This window comes from Lepidochelys kempii, chromosome 11, assembly GCF_965140265.1.
Source record: "Lepidochelys kempii isolate rLepKem1 chromosome 11, rLepKem1.hap2, whole genome shotgun sequence".
NCBI lineage: Eukaryota > Metazoa > Chordata > Testudines > Cheloniidae > Lepidochelys > Lepidochelys kempii.
The window spans coordinates 14,203,897-14,222,914 of NC_133266.1; the positions used below are offsets into that span (position 1 = coordinate 14,203,897).

The window sequence follows — 19,018 nt, forward strand, 5'->3', positions numbered from 1 at the left end:
ACGGGTCATAGTTTGCCCACCTCTGCTCTAGGTCCTAAGTAACATAGGTGCTTTTGAAAAATTTACCTTGGGATTCCACAAGAAGAGCTTCTACCACTGGTCCTGGAGCCAGGACCCAAGAGAAGATTTAGAAATGGGTCCCTCCTGGATTCCTATCTCCACAACCCAAATTCAATTGTTTTCTAGCTCCCTATCCCCACTTTGATGGGTTTGTTGTTGTTCTATTAATAAGCCAATGAGGTGGCCAAGACTTGGGTGGCTTTACCATTTGAAGGGCCACAAATTGATAGAAAGGGAGGGGAGAATCAGACCGTGAATTGCTTCTCTTTTCAGTAAAGCTCCCAGGAGATAACAAGGAGCAGCGGAACAGGTGCAGCAAACAGAGCTGTAAACAGGGGGAGGTGAGTGTAAGTTCTGTTGGAGGAGAAGGGAGGAACAAGCGCCTGTTCCTTAGGGGCAGTGAGCAAGTTTTTTTGTGGGCGTTGTGTGTTTTTTTCTGTTTTGTGTGGGTGTTTTTTCCCTTATTCAGTTCGTAGAGGGTGGTAGGGGGCAGTGTGCTGTGAGAGAAGCAGAGCCCTGATTAGGACGCCTATAAAGGCAACCAAACAGTCAGCAAACAGAGCTGTAAACAGTGGTATTCGAGTGGGAGTTTGTAAGGGGAGTTTGGGATTGGGGGTTTGGTGTTTGTTTTTTCTTGCCCCTTGGCAGGAATTTAGGTGGGAAGACTATGACAGGTACAGAGGCAGCAGTGATAGTGATGAAAGCCATGGAAGAGACAATGAAGATGACCAGACGTGGAAGCTGCGGGATGTACATGATCCTAGAGTGGGTACCTGAAAAGAGCTTTGTTTGTATGAAGTGCTACTCGATAGAGCTGATGGAAGAGAAGATCCCAGGCTTGTAGATGCAGGTGAATCTATGGCTGTGTTTCAAAGGGGGTTCGAGCAGATGATGGACCAAAGGCAAGAGGAAGCTGAAGGGAAAAGTCAAGACTTGTAGATGCATCCGATGAAGTGAGCTGTAGCTCACGAAAGCTTATGCTCAGATAAATTGGTTAGTCTCTAATGTGCCACAAGCACTCCTTTTCTTTAAGCTGGACTGAAGAACTCAGAAGGGAGACTGCTGGCTGAGGAAAGTGGTCAGTGGGACCATGTGACTTACAAGAACCGGGCAGAGGAAAAGACTGGCTAGTGAAGGAGAAATACAGCTCAGGAACAGTTTGCTGAGTTGGAAAATGAAGAACAGGCACAGCCAGCTGTAGCTGAAGGAGGGAGGGCATGGAAGAAGACCAGAGCAGCTAGTCCTCTAAGAAGAGGGGAAGAGTCAATGGAGATATCCAGAGTTCAGAGCCCCAGGAGGATACAGGATGACTTGCAGAAGATTGCAAGGGAGAATAAAAGACAAGAGGACTCGCAGCCAGAAAGAACAAAAGGAAGGCCAGAAAATCACACCATCAGCAGAAAAAGGCAGATCTACGTGATCAGGGACTCCCTAGTCTCTACAGACCTGTCACCAGAGTTGATCAAAAGAACAGAAGGGTATGCTGTCTCTGGGAGCTAAGATATGGGATGTGGACCTCAGGCTAAAGAGGGTCCTAATGGGAGCAGGAAAGAATCCACTGATTATCCTTCATGTGGGAACAAATGACACAGCTAGATTCTCACTGGAACTCATCAAGGACCACGATGCCAGGCTGGGGAAGAAGCTTAAGGAAATGGAGACGCAGGTGATCATCAGTGGGATTCTCCCTGTCCCTATAGGAGGAGAATGAAGGTGAGACAAGATCATGACGACTAAGATGGCTAAGGCAGTGGTGCTATAAGGAGGGCTTTGGGATGCTTGACCACTGGGAGGCATTCATGGAGAGAAGACAGTTCTCATGGGATGGACTCCACCTGAGTAGGGAGGGAAATAGACTTCTGGGATGGACATTTGGCACAACTCATTAAAAGAGCTTTAAACTAGGAACTCAGAGGAGACTGTTGGGAGATGCTCATGTAATCTCCACAGCTGATTTTAACATTGAGAGGGAAGAAAATCAAGTAAGAAAGGATACACCAATGGAGAAAGGAACAGAAGTGGGTACAAGAATGGACATTAAGAGGAAGGATAGTGCTGATATCAGTAAGATAGGTGATTCTGGCAGTAGAATGACTGTACCCAATTGCGTGAGGAATGTGGGTAAAGTCAAGCAGCAACAGTTAAGATAGTTGTACACCAGTGCAGGGAGTCTGGGTAACAAAATGGAGGAACTAGAACTACTGGAGCAGGAAGTGAAATCAGATATTATAGGAATAACAAAAACATGGTGGAATACTAATCACGACTGGAGTACAGTATTAAGGGTATGTCCTGTTCAGGAAAGACAGAATTAAAGGCAAAGGTGGTGGAGTAGCATTGTATATTAATGATGAGGTAGACTGTAAATAAATTAGAAGCGATGGAATGGATAAGACAGAGTCTGTTTGGGGGCAAAATCACTTTGGGGAAGAAAGATACTAGAGTGCTTGGAGTGTATTACAGGCCACCAGGATCCGATTTGGATATGAATAGAATCCTCTGTAATGTTTTTAATGAAATCACTACTACTGGGAATTGTGTGATTATGGGAGACTTTAATTTCCCAGATATAGATTGGAGAACAACTGCTACTAATAATAGTAGGGCCCAGATTTTCCTGGATGTGATAGTTGACAGATTTCTTCACTAATTAGTTGCTGACCCAATAAAAGGTGATGCCATTTTAGATTTGGTATTGGTGAGTAGTCAGGACCTCATAAAAGAACTTCATGCAGCCAGTGGCCTGTGCTCCCCACTGCCATGCTGGAGCCTCTGAATTTATTTATTGACAAATAAAACTTGCAGAATTTCAAAATTTTAAAATATCGTGTGCAGAAATTTAATTTTTTGGTGCAGAATGCCCTCAGGAGAAAACTGATTGCCATATTTGGGGTCAGGAAGGAATTTCCCCCCAAGTCAGATTGGCCGAGATCCTGGGGTTTTTTGCCTTCCTCTGCAGCATGGGGCACAGATCACTTGCAGATATAAACTAGTGTAAATGGTGAATTCTCTGTAACTTGAAGTCTTTACACCTTAATTTGAGGACTTCAGTAATTCATCCAGAGGCTAGGGGTCTATTCTGTGAGGTTCTGTGGCCTGCAATATACTGGAGATTAGACTAAATGATCATGATGGTCCTTTCTGACCTTAAAGTCTATGAGTATGAATCTAAGATTCTTCCCCCTAGTCTCATTACTAAAAAGGGAGACCAAGGCTGGCTATAGAGCTACATAGGACTATATTTGGTTAATACTACAAGTTGATTCAATTTCTATTAAATCTTTCTTAGTTAAAAGTTTCCTACAATATAACCACAAACCTATTAAAATAATTACATCTCCAGTCAAGCTGCATTATTCTCAGTTTAATGTAGCAATCTACTGACCAAAAGGAAAGCAGGATGTTTAAATGCCTTCAACCAAAGGAATCTTTTTGATGTATCTTCTTGCTATTTACATGTTCTTTAATCTTCCATGACTATAAAATAGAATTTGCTATATTGATAGTATAATAGAAAAATAGGGCCAAATCCTTCACTAGTATAAATTGGCATAGCTATGTTGATTTCATTGGCACTATACCAGTTTACACCAGCTGAGGATCTAGTCCAGAATAGTTAACAGTAGTATGATTGATGACTTACTTCTGTTAATGAAGTCTGGTTACAGAATGCAATAGTAAGTAATTAGCTTGCATGCAATGTATGAGAGTACTCCACATCTGGGGTAAAAAAACATGACAAAGACAGAATAAAATTTTTAAAAGATTTAAAAATTTAATTTGCCCTGAATTTAATAATAGCTTTGCAACTTAATTTTTTTTGCATGACCTCAAATAACTAAGAAGAATTTTTAAAAAAAAATATCAAGTACTGTAGAATTTCGAAGACTTGTTGGGCATCTCTGTTTCCTTCAGGAAACAAATTCTAACCCAAAGTTTATTTTTCTTTTATGCAGAGGTGCTGATGGTTAAACTGTCCAACTCATTCTGTGTACTTAGCATGATGCCTTCCTCTCTATTTTGACAGAGCCGTAGCTGTTCCCTAAATACATAGTAGGCATCCTTCAGTCTCGAAAGACCATGGGTATGCACCCCTGAGAAGTAAAGAATTTACTCAGTTGGTTTTATGGCAGTCGTGAACGTGGCTGAAGAGACCCACTCGAAAGAGACGTCTGCTGCATCTGTCACATTTAAAAGGCGATGTTCTGACCCTTTGGGCTCTCCCTTCTGTGAGCTCTTTTATCCCCTGCTAAGCTGGACTGCTTCCTCTCGTAACTCCGGAGACCTCTGTTAAGCTCTTGTTTCCAAAGGCTGCGGTCTTGAGTGTGATCTTCTCATTTGTCCACATCCATGTCCACTTCTTTAAGGTCCTTGAAACGCAATTTTGGACGTCCTTTGGGTCTTTTCCAGATCTCAATTCACTGTAAAGGATGTCTTATGGGATGTGCCCATCATTCATCTGGCACACATGCCCAAGCCGATGGAGGCATCTCTGTTTGAGGAGTGTTTGCATGCTGGGTATGCTGTCCAGTTTGAGTACCTCTGTGTTGGTGACTCTGTCCCTTCAGGATATTCCAAAAATTCGAGGAATGAAAGCTGTTGAGCCTCATTTCCTGATGAGAGTATAAGGTCCATGTCTCGCTCCCATACAAAAGTGTGCTGATAACACACACAGATCTTTGTGGGTTCTGCCAGTTTGTTGTTTTGCCATACCCTCTTGTCCTGTCTAGACATTGTTGTGGCAGTTTTCCAATGCAGATGTTGAGTTCTGTTTCACGTGAAAGGTTGACTGCAATAGTGGACCCCAGGTATGTGAACTCATTCACCACTTCAAGTTCATAGTTGTTGATCGTGATGGAGCATGCTTCTTAAACTCCTTGGCACATTATGTTAGTCTTTTTTAGGCTTATAGTAAGCCTGAAGTCTTGGCAGGCTTTGGAAAAAACTGTCCATTAGGCTTTGAAGATGATCTTCTGTGTGGGTTGTCACTGCTGCATCATCAGCAAAGAGGAGGTGTTGGATAAGGTCCTCCCGAGTCTTGGTTTTAGATCTGAGTCTTGCAAGATTGAACAGCTTTCCATCAGCTCCTGTGTGCAAGTAGATTCTCTTAGTTGAGGAACCAAAGCTTGTTTCAGCAGCAAGGAGAAGACGATCCCAAACAGGGTTTGGGCAAGTACACAACCCTGCTTAACTTCACAATGAATCTGTAAAGCATCAGAGACTGAGCCGTCGTATTGGACTGTGCTGTACATGTTTTCTTGGAAGGATCAAATCATGCTTAAGAGCTTTGGGGGGTGGGGGGACATCCAATCTTTTCTAGAAGTGCGACTAGTCCACTTCTACCTGACAAAGTCAAAAGCCTTTGTGAGATCAACAAAGGCTCTTTAGAGGGGTCTCTTTTGTTTTCTGCATTTCTCTTGTTGTTGTCTCAGCGAGAAGATCATGTCAACTGTAGACCTTTCATCTCTGAAGCTGCACTGTGATTCAGGATAGATTCTGTCTGCAAGGACAGAAGTCTGTTCAGGACAACTCAGGCAAAGGCTTTTCCCATAACACCAAGGAGGGAAATGCCACAATAGTTGTTACAGTCACTCCTGTCACATTTGTTTTTATAGAGAGTGATGATGTTGGCATCTCTCATTTCTTGTGGTACTTTACCCTCTTTCCAGCACAGGCAGAGCAACTCATGAAGATGTTGCAGTAGAATAGGTTTTCCGCATTTTATGACCTTGGATGGTATGCAGTCTTTTCTGTGGACCTTTCCATTGGGGAGGCCATCTATGGCAAGGCTAAGCTCTCCTTGATAGTTGATTCATCAAGTTGGTTCATAATAGGCAAGCTTTCAATGGCATTGATGGCTGCGTGTGTAACAATATTTTTATAAGAGTAAAGCTCAGAGTAGTGTTCTACCCAGTGATCCATCTGCTTGGTGTGGTCATTGATGGTTTCCCCTGTTCAATGGGGCTATCTTCTTTGTAGTTGGACCAAAAACTTTCTTGATCCCATCATACATGTTTCTGATGCTGCCTGCATCAGCTGCTACTTGGATGCTTTCACATAAATACAGCCAGTAGTCACTGGCGCAGCACTGAGCAGTTTGTTGTACTTTGGTTCTTGCCACTCTCAATGCTTGTAAGGTTTTTTCATTTAGGTCTCTCTTGTAGTTGGTTTGGGCTGTGCATTTGGCCTCTATGACTGGTGTCAACACAGTGGAATATACATCAAACCAGTCGTTGGTCTTGTTTTCCTTCTTCCGAAAGACTGACATTGTAGATTGTGTTCTTCAGTTTCTCTCACTACAGCTGGGCGTTTGTGGCATTGGTGTCAAAGACTTGTTAAAGTATGTTCTTGTACGTGACTTTTCTTGGTCTGCTATGGCGCTGATGTTAATACAAGGACATCCTTTTACTTTAGATCTGTGTACTTTCTTTAGTTTAAGTCTGACCTTGCTGCATACCAGAGAGTGGTCTGTATTGCAATCAGCACTGTAATAACTGTGGGTAATGAGGATAATGTTAAAGTTGGTACACCTTGTGATGATACGATCCAGTTGATGCCAGAGGCCAGATCTGGAATGTTTCCAAGACACTTTGTGTTGTGGTCTTGTCTGGAAGAATGAGTTTGTTATACAGAGATCATAATAGGAACAAAATTCTAGCAGTCTCTGACCATTTCCGTGTTGACCAAGACAGCTGGTGAATGCTTCGTGATCAGGTCCCACCCTTGAACTGAGGTCCCCTAGCAGGAAGCATATTAGTGTTTCGGAATCTTGCTGATGGTGTTGGTGTTCAATTGGTTGTAGAACTGGTCTTTGATGTCAGAGGACGAGGAGAGTGTTGTGGCATACACACTCACAAGGTTGACTGGGCCCTCAGATATGAACAAGCATAGTGCCAAAATTCTCTTTGATCCATTTGTAGGTGGCTCAATCATCCCCAGAAGTGAGTTCTTGATGGCAAATCCCACTCCTTCCTCTTGTGTTTCTTCTGCACTTTTCCCCTGCCAGAAAAATGGGTAGTCTTTTTCTCTAAAGACCCACTTGATGCTAGATGTGTTTCTTGGAGGGTTGCAATATCCACATTTTGAGTCGTCCGAGCTCATCATTGATCACAGCAGTTTTACATGCATCGTTGATCTGTTGACGGTCCTCAGATAATCCAGTTTTTATGGTGCGAATGTTCCAGCACTCTATCTTTAAGGATGTTTTCTTTCCTTTTACTTGATTTGCCTGGTGCATTGGTTAAAGTCCACTTGTCAACTTATAAAACTCTAAGCCCCAAGCACCCATTGAAGCAGCCAGACTGTGGCGGGACAACACCCTATTGTCTGGGGGCTGCCCAGTTTTATGGCAGACAGTGGTTATCCAGTGAGATATGATGATTTCTCCCACTGTCGGAGACAGTCCCTGGCGCTCAACTCTATGCCAATCAAGTAAGAGCTTAGATCCGGTGACTGCTGCCTTCCGTGTTGTGTTGATGCTCGAGGCGAAGCTGGAGTACCTCTCCAGGGTGTAAGCCTGGGCAGATGAAATGGAGGCCCTGAGTTGCCCATGCATCAGGCCCCCCTGCTTGTCATCACCAGTAAAATCCAGAGGGGAGCAAGCACCAATACATCTGGTACCTGATCTGCTGCAGAAGTTGCTGGAAAGATACTAAAATATTAGTACTTTATGGCCTTTGGGGCTCCACTTCAGATTTTCTGTCTGAGTTTACTCTCATAGCCTTACATTCTCCCAAATTCACCCATAAGGCAGTGGGGCTTTACTGTCAGGGGTTGCTCCCTTAGCCTTAACCCTCCTGGGCTACCCACAAGGCACTGGGTTTGATGAGCCACAGGTAGTGCCATCTACTCTCATCTACCCTAGGGGGATGCAGGGCCTGGGACATCCCCCCCCCCAGCTCTGGCCCAGGCCCAGGCCCTGCCCCCACTCCACCCCATCCTACCCCACCTCTTCCTGCCCCCTCCCCCAAACGACGCCAGGAGCCAGCGGGGCGGAGTGGAATGTGGCAGGCTGGGGCCAAGTCTCTTGCTGCTGCCAGAGCCAGGCCCCCCTCTAACCCTCCAGGCCGCCCTGGACCCCTCATCCCGAAGTGCGGTGCTCCCCAACATGCAGGGCCCAGGGCGACTGCCCTGGTCCATCCTAGGGACGGGATGGCTTTGGTAGCAGGCATAGCCTGACCTGACACTAAACAGACATGCCAATTCAGCCAACAACTTGCATAGCTGCACCAATATAAAACCCAGCCATAACTAAGGAAAACTGATTTGTACCAATTGAGTTTATGTCCGTTTCCAGGAGGGGACAATTGCACCTTTCCCTATCTACACTGTGCATTGGTGCAGTTGCTGGTCACCAGCGGCAAGAATCCCAAGTACAGACAAGGCCACAATCATTGTACAAATTACTTCTGACTAAATCAGTAAGTAAAAGTATATGGTTGATTCGAATGCTACTAAACAGAAAAACAATACTTCCATGAAAAATATACAACTTCACCTCCCCATCTTATCTCTACATCACACTACATCACATGGAAGTCCAAGTTCTTACACTGCACATTAACATGTGCCAACTTATTTGGAAATATTTTAGCAGTCACTTGCCCCTGTATTTTGTTTCTTTTGGTCATCTAAAAATAATTCTCGCCTGAACTGATACTTTGTATCTATAATAAAGTGAGTTGTTTAAATGTTTGTGATTTCCCTGCTTTGCAGAAGTGCTGGGGTTGCCATGCCAGATAAGCCAATGGTCTGTTTTCAGTAGTGTCCTGTTTCACATAGTAGCCAGCACCAAATGCTTCCGTGCAAGGTGTCTAACTGAAGATGGCAAATATGGAATAACCTGCAGATAGGGGAAGTGTTTTCCTAATGCAGTCAGTTTTTGATTGGTTTATGCTATAACAAATAGCATATCTCTCTTCTAAAAAGTTACTTATATTAATGTAGCTATGGATAGTCTCATATCCTTATAAGTGCCCAAACCTTTTTTGACCAGTCTAAAGCCCCAATGGTCTCTTGTTGCAGTGAGTTCTACAGTTAATTATGTGCTATATTCTCTTTTATAATTTATAAATGTGTTGACTTTTCATTTCATTAAATGTTTAATTAAATGTCTCTAGCTTTTTTAGAGAAAGGCTATTGCAAGAGCTTGTGATTGACCTTCATTATACCTCCACCATGTCCCCTAGTATATATTATTTTTCTACACTAAACAGACCTAGTCTTTCCTCATGTGTCTCTAATCATTCTTGTCACTTGACTCTGCAGTTTTTTGAGATATGGTGAAAGACACTTGTGATCGGAGTCCCAGGGAGCCACGCTGAGTTACTCAATTAGGGTGAACTGCAAAGAATGGGGCAGACAATCCCCAAAGCTGGTGGATATTCCAATATTTAGATTTACCAAGTCCGAACGAAACAGCTTCTATAATATCTTACTGGTTACCCAGAAGCTAACAACACAGTTCCCTTAAATTAACCCAGACTTAGGCCTCCACCCAGACACCCAAGTCAAGTATGATGAGGATTACTGAAAATCTGATTAATCATATAAGGAAATTCTACTAATCCCAAAGGATTAGACACATTACCTCCCAGGTTAATGAATATTCCAGATCTTACCCAAATACATGCTTACAGCCAATTCTTATTAACTAAACTAAAATGTATTAAAAAAGAAAAGAGAGAGTATAGGTTAAAAGATCAATGTACATACAGACATGAGTACAGTTCTGAGATCAGATTTATAGTAGAAATGGTGAGCTTTGTAGTTGCAAAGAGTTCTTTCAGAATTAGTCCATAGGTTATAGTCCAATGATAATACTTAGGGTGATCCAGATGGGACTCTGGAGATCTCAGTCTTAGGACTTAAGATTCCCCTGCATGAAGCATCAAGAAGATCTGAGATAAAAAGGATCAGGACCCAAGACATTTTTATAAGGTTCCAGGTCTTCTTCGACAGCTTAGGCAAACAATAGGCAATCATGGAGACTTTGAAGGAGACCTATTTCCTAAGCACCACCAGTAATCAGATACACGGATTAACATAAGGCAATTGCCTGTTTCCACCATTCGCAGGTGATTTGTTATACTTTTCAAAGAGAGATGAATACAGTGATATCACTATGTTTACAGTTCATTTAAATGTTAAGATGTCCTTTTGATCTCTGAATTAACAGAATACAGCATAGACAGGGACTGTTTGATTACATTGTTAACCTCTAACAATATATATGTAAACACATAAAAACACAAACATAATCTACCAATATGTCCCTAAAGGTTGAATCTGGGTCAATTAGCCTGGAGGCTGCTTAACCCTTTATGGCTATGCATCACACTTTGTATAAGATTAATTGCAATTATATAACAGTGTAGCAACAATGATTTGCATGGTCATACTCTAATCAGATAACTTCATAGCACTGAACACAGTAGTCCATGGGAGGGCATACCATTGATTGTACCAGTATTATTTTCTATCCCATTCTTTATGCATTCAAACACTTTGTTTGTTAATTCGACCACCGATGAACAGTGTACAGAGATTATCATTGTGCTGTTCACCTTGAGGCCAAGGTCTTTTTCCTGAGTGGTTTCAGTTAATTTAGAGTCCAACAATGTATGTTAACAGTTCAAATTATTTATTTCTAAGTACAATAATTTGCACTTTCAGCAATTAATTACATGTGCCATCATACTGCCTATTTCCCTCTCTTAGTCAAGGTTCTCACAGGCTCCTTTAATATTGACTAAAATAAATACTTTTTTGTCATCTACAAATTTTGCCACCAAATTGTTTACCACCGTTTCTGATTGTTAATATAATAAAGACACTTCCTAGTATTGGATCTTGGGATATCCCACTAGCAATACTGAAAATTGACCAATTATTACTACTCTTCTTAAACTGTCTCTTAGACAGTTTCTAATCTGTGATGGATCTTTGCCTGTCATTCCATAACCACTTTTCTTAATAGCCTCTTGTAACAGTCTCTTGAGAGGGACTTTGACAATAGTGTTTTGAAAGTCCAAATAAAACATATCAGCAAGTTTTATTTAATCTACTATTTAGTTAAAATGCTCTAAGAATTCTAACAGATTAGTGAGGCATGATTTTCCTTTGCAGGAGCTGTGCTGGGTATACTATATCCATATTACATAATAATATATATTATTAATTTTCATTACAATCACACTACTTGGAGTACTGAGAAAAGGCTTAGTCGCTAGTAATTCACAGGATCGCTGAGAGTTCATTTATTAAAGATAGAGCCCGGTCGTCAGGTATAGAAGATTTAATTAGAGATTGTGTATTTGTGTTAGCAACTAAGCCATGTTATTCTTAAACCTCAATTTCTGACAGTATATCATCTTTATTACTAGAAAAGAGTAGGTATCCATCAGCATCCTCTGTGGGGAAGACTGATGCAAAGAAATCATTTAAACTTCTCTGCAATGTCTTTATCCTCCTTAATTGCTGCCTGGTAGTCTAGCAGACACACCAATTCTTTCCCTTGCTTCCTGTGCAATTTATCAAATCATGCTAAAATATTGCCTTAGGTAAGATATATCTCAAAAATAATGTGTATTTTCACATTTTTCATGAACAGCACACTGCAATTTGGGAGAACTGTTTTGCACTGATCGTCCATATGTGACATTCAACCCATTCCTGAAGCAGAATCACCCAGCTGCAAGTCCTCACCATTTGTACTACCTCAGACATTATTATCCCCATTTTACAGATGGAGAAACCGAGGCATGTTTTGTTATAGATGACTTGCACAAGATCACCAAGCAAGTCAGTAAAATAGTTGGGAACAGAACCTTGGATCAAATCCTTGCCGCACTGACATCAATGGCAAAACTCCCATTGGCTTCAATGGGACCAGGGTTTCCCCACATCTCCTGACTCCCAGTCTTGTCTAGTGGACAACACTTTCTTAAATTATTGGCCATGTTGTCAGATTATGCCTTGTAATTCTTAAAGAGAACTCTTTTGGTAAAATGAAAAGAGTTACTTAATAAGTGGTAGAGAACATTCTCCCCCCAGACCATTATTAAGAATTGCTAGACAGTAGGGGTGGGGGTAGAGATGGGGAAAGACAGACTACTCTCTGACTACGTAGTCATAAATTACATGAAGTACATTTCATTATAAAGCACTGTCTTTTTTTCTAACCCTTTATGAATTCTCTCCATTCACCCCAGGCAGTTGTAATGTAGACTGACATCTTACTTTCTTCTAAGAGCTATTCACTAGTATTCTCTGTGTATGTGTTGCCTAAGAATACAAACAAGCAAATAAAAACAATACATTGTACCAAGCAAAAGACTCTTTCCTATGAATAAGTAAAATCTAACACAGTGAACGTATGTCAGCGATTCGAAAAGATCAAGCATCGGATGTAAAAAAGTAATGGGAGGTATCTAGATGCCAGGTTTGATGCACAATTGTGCTGTGTGTTAAGACCGATAATTAACACACATTCTAAGCATTGTTAACTAGTTCCTATGCATAGGGTGATCAGATAGCAACTGTGAAAAAACGGGACGGGGTGGGGGTAAGAGGTGCCTATATAAGAAAAAGTCCCCAAAAATGGGACTGTCCCTATAAAAACGGGACATCTGGTCACCCTATGTACAATATTCAATGTTGTCACAACTTACACTGTCTGCTTAAGAAACATGCACTGCTTAAGAAGCTGAACTTTTATTTTCCTGAGCAGAAATCTTTAATAACATTCGTCTTTTCTCCTTACTGAAATCAGTCAAACAGTTTAAAGGCAAGTTTCCTCCATTCTCAGTTTTCCTCCTTTAATAACACAGAAAACTGGCTTTGTACCCTTTGGGTACTTGGATTTAACACCAAATTCTTACCTTACACAAGGTCAAAGAAGAAAAAAGGAAAGCTTATACAACTGGACTCATGAAGAAATAGTTGCTGTCTTTTAATCGTACGAAACAATCTGCAAATTATTTAAATGAAGACAGCCAATGGTCGAACATCTGCAAGCAAACCGTTTAAATGCCAAGTGCAACTTTACTGGCATAAGAAAATAATAAGTGGAGTTCAATTTGTGTCAGCATAGCTCAGGAAAATAAGATATCATGTCTTGCTGTCTGCTTGATGTCAGCTTCTCAGATTCAAACCCTAATGCCTCATCTTAGGCTGTCCTTACTGGAGGCTGCCAAATAGAAAGGTTCAGCCAAAGTTCATGGAGCTACTACAAAATAGCTTCCCCCCCCAACTTTTCAATCATTATGAACCTTCTGCTTTATATTGTACACACTTGATTATTCTATCCTTGAAATGTCTATAACTCTATTAGGTTCTTCTCCTTTTCTTTTAACATACTGTAAATTCCTTTCTGTGCTTAGTTCGGTTTATAGCTTACAGCATTAGGCTTTTAAACTTTCACTACATAGCTGAGATTAAATCATGTGACTGGCTGAAAGATGAAAATAAAGTAGCTGGGACTTGCATTAATATTAGGAAGAAACAAAAAAATGTGAATAATTTCCCCTCCTCTTTAACCCCTACTATCTTTTCACTTAAATATTTAGATACAGTAGTAATCAAATCCTGAAAGAGATGTAAGCTAGGCCTCTCTTCAGAGACAGGGAACAGCACTTATGTAATGACCCCGTCCCTTTCCAATTTAAAAGAGCTGAAATCCCTAAATTGTGCCTAAATTCTAATCTCCCCCAAGAAAAAGCTCAGTGATACTGTTTTACCAGCTGAGACATTAGGGTAGCCTAAAATGAGCCATTTCAATGGTTTCATTTTCTTAAATTGTTTTAAATGACTGCATGTATAATTATGCTGAATAGAAACTGGGGGAAAAGAATGTACTTTAATGCACGTAAGCCAAGTATATTATGATAAATATGTACAATAAGTATTCTGAATTTCCAGCCAGGTAGTAGCAAAACCTGTTTTAATTGGTTTCCATTAAAGAAACTTCATGCAGAATATGGCATTAAAGCAGTAGCATACATAACAACATGAGGAACTGGAAGAAGGTATGTCCCTTCTCTGCAGCAATAACTGAAAGTACTTTTGGAAACTTTGATCATGATAGCAGATATGGTGATATAGATGCGTGCACACATGTTTATGTTATGTATATACATGCTCTCTGAGTAAGAAACCTGCTGTTTAATTTCAGGTGATCAGCTACAATTATAGCTTTAATAATTTTAAGCAAGTTAATCGATAAATTATGAAAAACGAATGCCTTAATTTTGTCAGAAAAATTATCAAGGCTAGACATTGTATCTGTTTTTCCGTTTATGTTACAGTATTATATTTTAGCAGAAACAAGTTTTTTCAGTTACTTAGGTTGGTTCATTTTTAACTTATCTGGTATCAATTACTGAGACAGATTTGCAATATTCAGTGTCTGTACAGATGAAACACTTTAATACCTTAGATGGCTCATTTCTGGAATCAGCCCAGACTGGCACGATCCACAAACTTTTAAATCCTTTTTACAAAATTCAAAGACGATCAAGATTAAAATTCCCAACTGTGTATTTTGGATCACCTCCAAAAACATTCAGTCTTTATTCATTATTGGATATTGTCTTGATTAAAATTCCTGTTGGTTAGTTCTATGGTTAAGGAGTAATCTTGTATCTTAGCTTTTGGAATGTATTAGTATCATGTGACATGTATGAAGTCCAAATTAATACAGAGCAATCTCTCTCACTAGTCAGCATGAAAAAAGATTTAGAATGTTCAGATTTCAGCAAAGCAGTTCAGAAAAATTTATCTTGCACTAACCTTATAACATAGCTTCTTCAAATTCTATGTCAGGAATAGCTCAAGTTTATTCTACTCTCTCAAAGAGTTCTGATTTAATGAAAGGTTTGTGTATCAGAAATATACTGAATATCCCAAATGCATAAAATAATCTGTTTCATTCTTCTAGTCCCAAATCAAGAGCTATACTTTCTACAAAACCAGCAATTTTTATAAAGAGGCCAAATTCATCCGTGGTGTAATTCCACTGAATAATTTTGCCCAATTGACTTATTATGACTTTAAAAAGAATAAAAGTGTCTTCTGATTCTCCTCAGCTATGCGCCTATGTTTTCTTTATGCTTCCAAACTCTAAAGCTAAAAAAGTGAGGGGAGACAAACCTTAGAAAGGGCTTATAACTCAAAATTGTGTGCATATCAGACCTTTTTTCATGCAGAACCATGCAACAATGCACATAACAGAATATAAAGAAAATGCAAAAGAGGAGGTTGCTAGTGTCCCTGAACCACGATTTTAGCACCTAAAACTCAGACTGAAACAAGTAACTTGTATGAGATGTTATCTAGAAACTAGACCACAATCTAAGGGCTTGTCTACACTTAAAATGCTACGGTGGTACAGCTGCAGTGCTTCAGTATAGACACTACCTACATCGACAGGAGGTTTCAGAGCGGTAGCCATGTTAGTCTGTATCAGCAAGAGCTTATGCCCAAATAAATTTGTTAGTCTCTAAGGTGCCACAAGTACTCCTCGGCTTTTTTACTGATAGGAGGGGTTCTCCCAACAGCATAGGTAACCCACCACCCCGAGAGGTGGTAGCTAGGTCGACCGAAGAATTTTTCCATCAACCTAGTGTTGTTTACACAGGGACTTAAGTTGTCTTAACTATGCTGCTCAAGGTTGTGGTTAAACCGACCTAATTTTCTAGCGTAGACCAGAACTGATACTCTTACTCACCCTAAGTAGCATCGTACAAGAAGCTGTGATAGTTCTCAGGGAGCCCAGGACCAGGAGTCACCTTCTTACTCCCCGACCCCAGCAACAGCAAGTCTTTCTTGTGGTAGCTGGGTGTCAGCTCCCTGGCACCACCACGCTTTCAGCCATTCAAGCACTCGTCTCTGGGCTCTGCCAGCCCTAACTTCGCCTTGCAGGTTAGCAGTAGCACCCAACCCCTGAGGCCCTTTGAATCGTTCCTCTGTGATGTCCAGTCCCTGACACTGGCTATTCGCAGAAATTCCAGATCCTCTGCACATGGCAGAGGGGCATTATCTGTTTTCGCAAAAAGAAAAGGAGTACTTGTGGCACTTTAGAGACTAACAAATTTATTTGAGCATATTTGAGCCATGTACATTGGTCAAACTGGACAGTCTCTACATAAAAGAATAAATGGACACAAATCAGACGTCAAGAATTATAACATTCAAAAACCAGTCGAAGAACACTTCAATCTCTCTGGTCACTCGATTACAGACCTAAAAGTGGCAATACTTCAAAAAAACCCTTCAAAAACAGACTCCAAGGAGAGACTGCTGAATGGGAATTAATTTGCAAACTGGATACAATTGACTTAGGTTTAAATAGAGACTGGGAGTGGATGGGTCATTACACAAAGTAAAACTATTTCCCCATGTTTATCCCCCACCTCCCACTGTTCCTCAGACGTTCTTGTCAACTGCTGGAAATGGCCCACCTTGATTATCACTACAAAAGCTTCCTCTCCCCCCCTTTCCCGCCCCCCACTCTCCTGCTGGTAATAGCTCACCTTAAGTGATCACTCTGGTTACAGTGTGTATGGTAGCACCCATTGTTTCATGTTCTCTATGTATATAAATCTCCCCACTGTATTTTCCACTGAATGCATCTGGATGCATCACGAAAGCTTAGGCTCAAATAAATTTGTTAGTCTCTAAGGTGCCACAAGTACTCCTTTTCTTTTTATAAAATCAGGACATCTGGTCACCCTATATAAAGTAATCCCTCCCCCCACCCCCAGCCAAAAGTCCAGACTATTGTAGAGTTGGCTCGTTTTTCAAAATCAGGATCCAAATATTCATAAAACTATCCCTGCCCCACAAAGGGTTTTCCTCAGTTAATGGATACAGAGTGTTTCTGTATTTCTGTTTGTGTTATACTGAAAAGAAGTCTTTTGTTTCTGTTCACAGTCAGGGTGAACCCCATCTTCTTGTAAAGATTCTTTTTTACCTGTAAGTGAGTTTGACTGGTGTTGCCTCTGATGGTTTCCCATTTACAGTCTTAGTATTGCACAAGGCTAAACAATTGAACCTCACTTTACATCACCAGCCAAACAGGGCGGGGTGACAGGCTCCCTTTGCCCAACTTAGCCAACACTGAGACTCTTTATTGCCTGGTGACTAATTTGTACTCTAAGGCCCTAATGCATGCTTTCACAATAAATACATTACTCCTTAAATGTTACCTGAATGTTTGTACAGTTCTATGTATGTATATTTCGCAAAAAGTATGAATCTTGACAAGTTATGAGCTTTCTGTAGATACCTTTCCTGTTACTATTTATGGATAAACATCCTGTAAGGCATGTGTTTGGTGTAGTGAGTTTATCAGGTCTGAGATGAGAAATGTTTGTAAAGAACAGGGGACCCTTTGCCAAGGGGTCTCTGTGTCACAGTAGCCAATTGACTTCACTGAGATGGTCCATGCAGTAAGGTGAATTCAGTGTAAATTAGGGTACCAGAATGCAGACATAAACATTTTAAAGTATAACTTAATCCACAACAACAAGAAACATGCTAGCTGCTGCTAAGAAGCTGTTCTCATATTGCATATTCATTCCTACATAGGAGCATCGAATAATGGGTCACTACTACTCCCATACAATGCCTTAAAAATTAGGCTAGCGCTAAGAATGTAACCACTAATTTTGTACCCACAATGGTTTGCCCACAAACACTTGTTGGCACAATGGTTGGCAGTTAGATGCCTTCCTGGTTTGCACTCTCAAACCAGCAGGTACAAACTGGGAAGCCAGTTTTAAAAAGCAGGATCTTTGCAACCATTTATTTTTGTCTAGAAAGCCTCATGGCAATATGTACAGCATATGGCAGTCCCGCGAAGGAGGGCCGCATAGCTGAGTAATGTAATCTTACCTTGTTTCAGCTGTCCTCATACAGAACACATACCCATTTGTCAGACTATGAATGTCAAAGTGACTCTTAGAGGCCTGGAAACCTGAAAAACAACAAGCGTGCATGTCAAACCCTATGTTTTATCATGTTTTCCTCCTCCCCTTCTGGGGCTGTGGGCTCAGAGTTGGAGGTTGTCTCCAGTATCTTTACAGCGGACTCCCTGGTAGATCATTTTGCAGCCTGCTGGCCTACTTATCTTACCACAATGCTTTATTTTTTGCCAGGAGTGCTCTTTTAGGGTGAAAGCAACACCCCCGTCACAAAGCTGGAGGCTCTGCATGTGGGACTAATACAGTGTTAAAGGGACAGAATTCTCTCAGCATAAAAGTAGGGCAAGGATTATCTGCATAGCCAGGCAGTGGGTGCTACTACAGCCAGGGATTATAGTAATAATTACAGCCACTGCAGGGTTTCCAAAGAATGCCAGGGGCCACAGTGCCACCTCTGTGTTCTGGCACTACTTATGGAATGCAACCAGGGTACTGCTGCTGTACTCTGGGCCTTCTGCAGCTTGGAATGGACCAGCGATTTTTGACCTTGCGCAGATTTCCTTCAAGCTGAAGAAACGCCACTGGGCGGTATAGCGGACAAAAGGCCAGGTTCTGATCTCAGGTACGCTGACATAAACCTGGATTTACTCTGGTGGATTTACTCAGAATGTGGCCCAAATATTCCAAAAGAAGTAATATTAGCGTGATCTATTCCTCAAATGGCGGCATTGCCTGTATCCTTTGCATTTAGGGCTCCCAGTATGGTATTTGTGCTTATACCCAACACCGTCACACTACTGTTCCCTTTCCTGTTCCCTTTCCGGAAGTATTCAGCCTAGCATGAACACCAAAAACTGGGGATGGAATCCTGACTCCATTGAATGGGAGTGCCCCAACTGGCTTCAGCGAGACCAGGAGTTCACCCTCTGTGTGAGGTCTTGCAGAGTGAGGTCTTGCAGCACATTTTGCCACTCTTAGTAATGCTGCCTCAGGGTCATAACAAGTTTTAATGTAATAAGGAGTTGTCCTTCATG

At 41.2% G+C, this 19,018-nt stretch overlaps 1 protein-coding gene across 3 annotated transcripts in view; it reads right to left on the reverse strand.

Moving 5' to 3' along the window:
* Positions 1-19,018, reverse strand: part of MARCO (macrophage receptor with collagenous structure) — a 334,342-nt gene that overhangs the window by 228,176 nt on the left and 87,148 nt on the right. For all 3 annotated transcript variants that reach the window (XM_073305239.1, XM_073305235.1, XM_073305238.1), the window contains one exon: positions 17,956-18,037. The gene's annotated coding sequence lies outside the window, so the exon portion shown is untranslated. The remainder of the gene's footprint in view (positions 1-17,955; positions 18,038-19,018) is intronic.